The 8,577-nt window shown below is 28.1% G+C and overlaps 1 non-coding gene across 1 annotated transcript; it reads left to right on the top strand.

Moving 5' to 3' along the window:
- Positions 1-7,844: 7,844 nt before the first annotated feature.
- Positions 7,845-7,972, top strand: BDCG_17195. Its single transcript has one exon. It is a non-coding gene; the product is annotated as a tRNA-Leu (tRNA).
- The last annotated feature ends 605 nt before the right edge of the window (positions 7,973-8,577 follow it).

Genomic DNA, 8,577 nt, shown 5'->3' on the forward strand with positions numbered 1-8,577 from the left:
TCAACTCTAGCTTTCACTTTATTTCTTACTGTTTTCTGAAGCTTCTGCTTCTATCATCTCTCTCTACTCTTTTCTTTATATGCAATTACTTCTTCTATGAGAGCTTTCACTTCTTCTCTATAGAGTCTTCATTCTTTTTCTTCATATATGATTACTTCTTCTATGAGAGCATCTGCTTCTTCTCTACAGAGTCTCTGTTCTTCTCTTCATAGATAATCACTTCTTCTATAAGAGTTAATCTCTATAAAACAATCACTGTATATATAAGGGCGTACGCCCATCTCTCATCTTTTAGAGAATAAGACAAGTTTTTACCCTTATATCTGACTCTACGTAGCGGCGTACGCTACAGAATCAGTGAATTTTGCATGTATTTCTTGATTTTTGCAGTTATTACTGTATGGACACCTTTCCTAATAAGGAAATCAGGGTCCGATTGATGTAATTAATTATTATTGCATTTTCAAAAGATTTGAGAATGAGGAAGGCCCCGGGTGACGGCTTATAGGTCACAGTGTAGCAAGAGGAAGTGTTGGTGATTACTACACCTACTCTAGTCACGTGCCACCTCAATCTATTCATTTAGTGTAACTCGCGTAGTTAGATTACAACACAACAACGTTATTCTTCAAGAATAGCGGCCATCAATTAATTTAGTGTACAGTATATAAGAAGCCGGCGTATGCCTGTAATCATACGCTGGCTTAAGCAATCTTTGAATTATAATACAGCTATTATATTTATATCTGAAAAATTAATATCTTTAAATTCTTTAACTTCTACAAATTCTTCTTCTAATCTGTTATTACACACTTCAATAAATCATTCTTTCAACCTGTTAATATGTATAAAATCTTCTCAAAAACCTAAGATCTCTATAGCTACACAGTTTACATAATATAAGAGATTAGAACATTCTTCAAAAATCATCATTTAAAAGCTTGTAAATAATGCAACTGACATTTAAATTACTTATTAAGCAGCTGCTATGAATAAGCTTATTACTGAGCTTTACAATCTCTGTTAACTATCTAATGCAGAAAATTAAATATCTTGATATTCTTATATTAGATCTTATACACTGTATTTAACACCTGAATCTATATCAGAGTCAGTGAGCTCTAATGTTGATATAGATTTTAATGTTAATACAGGTCTTAATATTGATATTAATACTCAATGAGCTGTAATAGTTAATTATACACAGAATATTAATATTAATATCAATACTAATTCAGCTGTGATAGATAATTATATATAAATCTGAAAACACAGAGCTGCTTATCTTATAACAGTTACAAATGTCAAAGTTAAGTCTTTTCAAATAATTAATGAAGTATTCTCTTATTCTCATTCTTACTCAGACTTCTACAAGTCTTAAAATTTATTTTCTAATACTGTTTTTACTGTTATCAACAATACATCTATCTCAATAGTATTTATTTCAACTTTAAGAATTCATAGATTTTAACTGCTAGATTCATTGAATCACTGAGTAGATGTTGAAAAACACTTACATTATAAAGAATCTGAGAATACTAGACTTTATCTCTATATCAGAGAATTACTATCTCTTCTTAATTAATTAATTAATTATCTTCTTTTACATAAATAATATCATCATCATATTCTAATAAGAGAATTCGGATGAAAGAGATTAACTAGTCAAAGATCTTAAAAAACATCTTTGAGAACATGTTCAATTCAGTGATATTACAGTTAATTAAATGTATACAGCTCAGATGTCAGTGAATGCTCTTACTAAGACTCTGCTATATCAGAAACATACAGAATTTATCAAGATACTAGACTCAGTTGATATATCAGATATCATTAAGATATAAGCAGAATAAATGATTTATCTTGATATAATCTCTGTAGATTTATTTATATTTTTTACAGATTTATCTATACTCTTTTTATTGCAGCTTTATTTACACTTTCATTTACATGTTACATTCACTGAAGAGAATGTGTTAGGAAAAAGAGGTTATACACTACTGAATGCTATTAATATCATATTACTATAATATTTCTCATTATCATCAGCTTACTAGAACACTTATCTAATACTCACTTATGCTAGCTCTCTTGACTCACACATATATTTTACTATAAATAGCTCTATCTTTTGTATGAAATAGATATATTAGATAGTGTATAAATAATATAATAAGCCGATCTTGATACACATAAGATTCATATGTCTTCAACATATTCATCCGTGACACTCATTCCGACAACATCGATCTCTTGATGTCATTTTCAGAGGGAATCAGTCAAATTTCTTCACTATCAACTTTGCTGTAGATTGAGAAGACATTTCTGTGACTCAACTGAGCGTGATAATTTGAATCTTCAGGCTCGCACCTAAGGCTACCGTGCAGATAGAATGCTATCATTTTCCTCAGAAATTTGATCCGTGATTCAATCTCGCTATTCATCTAGCTTTCCCAAGCGAGTTCTTGACTATGTTGGCTTCGGAGTGACTGCAAGAACCCGAATGAAACATTCTAGGACGAGGTTTATCTCCCTACTTTCTCTCATCTGTAGAGGTGACTGCTATATACATATCTGTTTTGCCTCTTGAATGAGCTTGCGGGCCAGTTTGCACACCTTTCTGGCGTCTCCTCATATGGTTTATTATTATTATTATTCTTCAATTATAGATGTATACAGTCAGAGACTATGACATCTACCTGAGAACTTTTAGTTCTCAGGGTTTTTCCTATATCTGTAAAGTTAACTATTATACATTCATCAATTTCAGATATGTAAAATCAGAAAATTTCAGTTCAGAATATAAAAACTGTTTATAAATTGCAGTGTGTTAACATCTTCTAATACTTTGAAATTATTTGATAATATCATGAGAAAGGAAAAGAGAACACAGTCTTAAAAATAGATATATTAAATAGATAGATAGAAAGAAATTAAAAGAAAAAGATAAAGTAAAGAGAGACTGTAATAAAACAAATTATTAAAAGATAGTATATAGCTATTTTAATAGACTATATCTGATTGATTTTCTTCTCTTCATATTCAGATATTTCTGAATTTAGTCATTTTCTTATAGCTGCTTGAGTTTCTGATAGAAAGTCTATTAAGTATTTAATTTCTGTCTCAGTTGAGAATAAGAATCTTATATTTAATTAATTTAAATCATACTTCTCTTTCAATCTGACTCTGAGACTGTTGTATAATGCACAGTGTATTATAATATACTCAGAATTCTCATTTATATTACAGAATGAGCATTCTATTAAGTTAAATCTATCATTAAATCTTTATATATAAGATTTGAAATAGTTATATTCTAGTTTCAGCTGTATTATAGATGAGAATATTTTCTTTTTATATTTAATTAAATAAAGATTTTCACTTGAGTTTAATTTCAAAACTTGAATAATATATACTCTTCTTTTATTTCTGTCAGTTTTTATTTCACTTATCTAAATAAGATTCTTTTATTTTTCTCTTTATAAAAGATCAGAATATAATTTTTTAAATAGATCTTCTTAATTCTGTACTCTTTTTTACAGCTGAATCAGTCAATTCATTATTATAAATATTCATATAAGCAGAAACTCAGTGCAGATGAATTATTAACTTTGATATTCTTCTTTTTTGAATTTTTAAAACAGAGTTTAAGATCAGTTCAAGATTCATTTAATTATTATAAATCTGACTATTTCTAAGTCTTTTTAAAGCAGCTTAACTATCAGAAAATATTTATATCTCTTTCAAACTATTTTCTCTTTTATAAGATTTTATTTCAATGAGTTTGAAAGCTTTCACTATTATAAATAGTTCAGTATCAAAGACTTCAGATTCACAGTCTAAATTTCAGAAATCTGATATAAAATTAATATTATCTTCAGAATAAGCAATATCTGTATCTAATCTATTCAAATTCTCATTTTTTGAGTCATCTGAATAAATCAGAATAGAGTCTTTTATATTAATTGTAGAAATTCTCTTCAAATGCTGTTTATATTCTTTCTCTTTAAATAGTTCATTTATTTATAAGTTTATAAGAGATTCAAGCTTTTCTCTTCAGAGAGATAACTTCTCATAATCAACTTTTTCAATATTTAAAGAAGAAAATTGATTTTTAATTAGAGAGTATAGTCTGTACAGTTGAGAAGATATTTGTTTTAAAGAATTATTTTCATTTCAATTAAGAAATCTATTTCAATTCAGTTCATTTTCAGAGTTCATTAATAAAAATGAAGAAGAGACTCTTTCTCTGATTATATAATTTAAGCTCATTTTTATAACTCTCAGAGTATAATTTATACAGGCCTTTTTAAATCTAATAGTAGAAGAAGAAATTAAAGCTTCAATTTTCATTGCTTTAATAGAAGATGATTTAAATATTCTCAGAATTCTTCTCAAGACTCTGTTTTACAGACTTTGAAAGAGTTCAGTGAAATTCTCTTGATTATTTTATTAAACTTAAACTTTATAATCAGCTACTGATGTAATACAGACTATATATAACTGTCTTATAGTCTGAATGAATAGATCTCTCTCTGTATTTAATAGTCTGATTATGTTGTTCAATAGTCTTTCTGTCTTGACAGTTCTTTATTAAATATAATATTTAAAATTCAACTTAGAGTTTAATCATACTTCTAATTATTTAATATTTACACTGGATTTAATCTCTCTATTTAAAAGAGTTAGAGATAGTTCTTTCTTATTGAATCTAGAAAAGAAATGAATTAATTCAGTTTTATTCATATTAAATTGAATTTAATTGATATCTACTCTAACAAAGATTTTCTTTATAGCTTCTTTAATCACTTTCAAATTCTCTTTAATAGTTTTTGAGCTGTAGACTAGATCAATATCATTTATATAACTTAAAGATTATACTATTCTTATATTTCTATTTTTAAATAGATATACAGTGTATATTATAAATAAAATAAGTGAGATTGAAGATTCTTACAGTACTTCTATTTTTATCTCAGTCTTGTCTTATTTTATTTCATCAAAGAAAAGTTATATAATTCTTTTAAATATAAAACAGTTAACTCATTTTATTAGAGAAAGTGACAGTTTTAACATCTTCAATATCTGAATTAACTTTGACTTTGAAACATGATTAAATACTTCTTTTATATCAATAAAAACTGCAGTTGAGATCAGATCTTCATAGTTTGCTATTTAAATATTATAAATAACTGAGAGAACAGTGTTAATTGTAGAACACTGTTTTCTATCTTTCATTTATTCACTGAATAAAAGAGAATTACTGATAAAGCTTATAAAAGATAATTAAGTAGCTATTATCTTTTCTAAATTCTTTTCTAGATAGTTTAATAGAGATATTACTCTATATGACTTAAGAATTGAAGTTTTTCTATTAAATTTTATAAGAATCACTTCAGTGACTTCTCTTCAGTATTCAGAATAATATTCATTTTTTAAGAGATTGAAAAAGAGCTCAAAATATTCATTCTTTAAGTAGAAGTATATATTTTGAATAATCAAGTAATTAATTGAATCAGGCTCTGAGACAGTTTTAACTGAACTTGAGAAGATAGCTAACTCTAATTTATCTTGAGTAAGATCAGGCTATTTCCAGTCATTTTCATTAATATAGTTAAGAAGTGATATATTCTCTTTCTCTGCATCTGAATCTGATGAGTTTTGAAAGAGAGTTTTTATAAAAGCTTAACATTTTTTCTTAAAAGAGTTTGCTGTATATAATTCATTCTGAAACTCATATTCTAAGATTAAAAGTTTTGCTACACTTCTTATTTTAGTATAGTTAAAAGCTTTAAAACTTTCTTTTCTTATACTTCTTCAAGAAATTTATTTCAGTAGTCTATTTTAACTCTTTTAATATCTGAAAAATATTCATTTCTGACAGTTTTAAAGTCTTTATTAGAAATTATATCATTCTTTCAATCTCTTCTAACAGTAGTCAATTATTTTCTTTTAGATGTGATATTCTCATTTCATCAAGATTTTAAATACTTAGAAGACTTTCTCTTTGAAATATTATCTTTAACACTTACTAGAATAATAGATATAATGAGCTTCACTCTATTCTTAAGCATTTTATTTGAGATATCTTGATCAGAATTTCAATATAGCTCACTCTATTTTTCAGATTTTAACAGTTTTATACTTTCTTTAACTGTCTTTCAATCAGCTTTTTCAAAGTTAAACTGATTAGAGAGAAGAGGATTTTTATGTATTTATTTCTCACTTAGTTTAATATTAAATTGAATAATCTCATGATCTGATTCTGATGTCTTATTTAAATTAATAAATCAGTTTATAAATCTTTTTTTCATTAGATTTTATAATATGAAGATTAGATTTATAATAGATTTCTGTTTCATATCTTTTCTAAAGAATGTTTATTGATCAGACTTGTTAACTAAATCTATTAAATACTCAAAGATTTATTTAATTAAATTATCAGCTTTTACTGCTCTTTTATATTCTGAATTTTATCAAAGATGATGTGTATTAAAATCTTCTGCAATTATAGAGTTTCTTAATAAAGTTATATTCAGAAACTCTCTATTAATTGTTCAGATATTATTATTTTTCTTCAATGACTTTTCATTATAGATATTTATAAGCAGTATAGTATTAAACTCATTCTCTTTATCTATAATATCACTTATCAGAATATCAGGGTCAGATATGATATTAAATCTTAGATTAAATTAATATCTTAATCTCTTTCTTTCATAGATCACTACTCTTGACTTTATCTCAGACTTTTGAGATATAAAGTAGTAGTAGCTTAAATAAGAAATGATATATTTTTACTCAATATTAAAATTCAGCTTCTGAAGCAGTATAAAATTAACTTTTTATTCAAATGTAATTTAAAGATAAGAATAAATACAATTTGAGTTTCTATTCATATTATTTTAAATAAATGTGATTTTTAAAGAGTTTTTAACCTTTTTTTATTATTTTTATTATATATTCATATTAAAAGAGAGTAGAGTAGAATCTAATTATTATTATTAAATAGTAAATTATAACTATTCTGAAAAGTAGAAATCTCAACTACTTATATTATATCTAGTTTATTATCAGAGTCATTTCTCAATTCTCTAATATTAACAGAAGTTTGAGAATTCAAATTCTGTTTACATTTAGCTGAAGAATTGAAGTTTGAAGATTTAGATAGTTAAGAGTTTCTTCTTTTTAAGCTTATAGTTATAACTTTACTGACTTAACTATTCTCTTCAGTTCTAAATTTACTTTGAGCTTTATCTTTTCTTCAGTTCTTTTGAGTTCTTGAAGTAAACATGCATTCTTTTGAGCTAGATGCATGTTTTTCTTTATAATTAGAGTATTTAAGCAGAGTATATTGACATATTTCATCTCTTTTTAAGCATGTTTCACATTTATACTCACTAGTTTTATGATCTCTGACATAGAATGCACATTTTGAGTCTCTGAAATAGAAGATTGCAAAGTGTTCATATCTCTGACAGTTTGAACACTGTGTTTGAGCTTTGAGATTCATTCTTGAGTCTTTGTCCCCATATGGTTTAGTAAGCATGAGAAATGTGGTACATAATCTGCTGCGGTAGTTTGTCTCCCGCACCGTCCGTCAAGGAATTCATCATGGCCATGCTATTCATAACACATTGAAATCGCATCGTGCACTATCTTCCACGACTTCCTTCATCTTCCCCTCCCTCTCCCCTTCATTTCCGAGCCTGATAAAAGCCTTCATGTAAGCTGTAGCATAGGTATCCATCCACACTGCAGTGGAATTGAGTCTGGTTATGCACGCTTCCGCAAACCCTCAATAAATAACACACTTCCCGGGTTTCAGACCCAATAGAATCTATGACAAGATGGCCGAGTGGTTAAGGCGTACCGTTCAAGCTGTCACGTGAACACTTGGAAATTTTGCATTTTAAGAATTTCCTGATCCGGTATGGGGAAACCCGCGTGAGTTCGAGTCTCGCTCTTGTCAATATTAGTTTTGTTTTTATTTTACAAGCATCAAACGCTTGCTTACGCTCGCTTTGCTGCTTGCGCAGCCCCCTCTACCTCTACTCTACTCTCTCTTTACCGCCTCTTCCACCTCTTCTACCCCCTACCACCACCGCCTCTACCGAGGGGTGGAAGGGGTGGTAGAGGTGGTAGAAGTGATAGGGGTGGTAAGGGGGGGTAGGCCACTATCACCGCCTCTACCGCCCCGCAGCTCTCTTTATCACTTTCACTCTCTACTTCTACCCCTCTACTCTTCTCTTACCACCCCGATCATCTCTACCACCTCTATCACTCTCTTTCACTCTGTATCATCTCTATCACTATTATCAGATTAATCAGAGCTGTACAGACTGCAGAGTCAGCTGTTCAATTTCATGAATTCAAAGAGATGATATTATATGAGATTATATTACAGAGCATTTACATAGTATAGCAGTGTATATCATGAACACAGAGATTAAAAATAAACATAGAGAAGCGTATAAGAAATGTAAATATTATAGAGAATGTATGAAAAGAGCAGAATGAAAAAAGAATAATGATTTGAAAATTGTATATTTTTAATAAGTAAACTCCCAGCTGGCG

This window comes from Blastomyces dermatitidis (genome assembly GCF_000003525.1).
Source record: "Blastomyces dermatitidis ER-3 genomic scaffold supercont1.6, whole genome shotgun sequence".
Lineage (NCBI taxonomy): Eukaryota > Fungi > Ascomycota > Eurotiomycetes > Onygenales > Ajellomycetaceae > Blastomyces > Blastomyces dermatitidis.